The sequence below is a fragment of the Larimichthys crocea genome, chromosome XV (assembly GCF_000972845.2).
Source record: "Larimichthys crocea isolate SSNF chromosome XV, L_crocea_2.0, whole genome shotgun sequence".
Lineage (NCBI taxonomy): Eukaryota > Metazoa > Chordata > Actinopteri > Sciaenidae > Larimichthys > Larimichthys crocea.
In genome coordinates, this window is record NC_040025.1 from 23,558,470 (window position 1) to 23,559,875 (window position 1,406).

Consider the following 1,406-nt stretch of genomic DNA (forward strand, 5'->3'; position numbering starts at 1 on the left):
ATTTTAATTGAAAATGTGTTTCCGAAATATGAATCATTAAAGCATAATCACCGACCAGATGAGGGCTTAAGGTGGCTTCATTACTTGGTTTCAGGGCCGGCTTGTGAAGAGGGTCACTCCTAAATGAATTGCGTTAATCAAACACCACACATCAAAACTGGGATCAGTCCCAGTGGAAAAGTGTACAGTAGTAGCACCTTACAATTCCCGTTCAAGCTGAACGCCAGCTGAATGCAGCCGTCTTCCAACCTGACTTCCAGCTGGCTCCCTGCAAAGTCCCGTGACCGGAGTGAACCCCCTCTCTTCTCTGGGCGTGTCATTTTTTACTGTAACTCCACCCCACTCATGTGATTACGGGTATGACCAGGAGATGGCGCTTCTCTCACAGAAACTTGTTTAACAGTTGTTCTACCTGGAGATGACGTAGCTTCAACACCTCGTTAGCATTCTCGTTGCTCAACCTTTTTGTTTGCACTTACAGTAACGGGCTTATGGTCTCCCAGTGTCACAGATCACAGAGCGGAAAATGCAGCTGGTTTTGGACGACTGCATACTATACAGTAAGCCGTATGATTTGAGCGTGTTCATGAATTGAAATTAAATTTAAGGTGTTTATATCTACATGTCACCATTTCACCAATCACAACATCTAGTCTGGGTCTGTTCTTTACGTGGTGGGCTGTTATCTGCGTTAACGTGAGACTCATCAGGCGATAAAAAAATATCACCATTAATCATTCTCAAAACTGTTCCAGCCTTTGTAGGTCGCTTTTTTGACTTTTTTTTTCTCTTTTGTTCATTTTTATTTTCTTCGCTGTAACTCTGTGGGTCCTGATCTCTCTAGCAATGTTGTTTTTAGAAAGTGTTTTGAGTTTTTCTCGTGTTTTTTTAAATGCCGCTTCCACCTGGACAGCTGCCTTGTTTACCTCCGGGAACAGCTGATCGCGCTAATTGCCGGGCCGGCTTGGCGCATTAATCTACAGTATCTATGGCCACCACTAGTCTTTACATAATTACTGAAGCGTCTCTTCTCTTGTGCTCGCGCCTCTCTCTCTCGCTCATCTCGCATGCAAACAACAAACTTAAACCCTTAAATTTTGCAAAAGAATTGAAGAATAACAACAGCAATAATACCTCCTATTGAATATTTGATCACGGTTGATCGTTGTGAGACGCCATTTAAAAAGGGGAATACTGGTGATTAACAGCCCTTTGGAAGCCCTTTGTTATGTAGGTATACAACCTTTGTTTGCACGTGATGGGCCTTTTTCCCCCCACGTGTCACACAAATCAGGCGGAAAATGCAGGACAGACAATCATGGATGTGGCTATGTGGTGCAAAGGAAGCTTAGTATTATGTACAGTGATGAAGGACTAGCCTAGATGTGTTTGATTTAAACGTGACC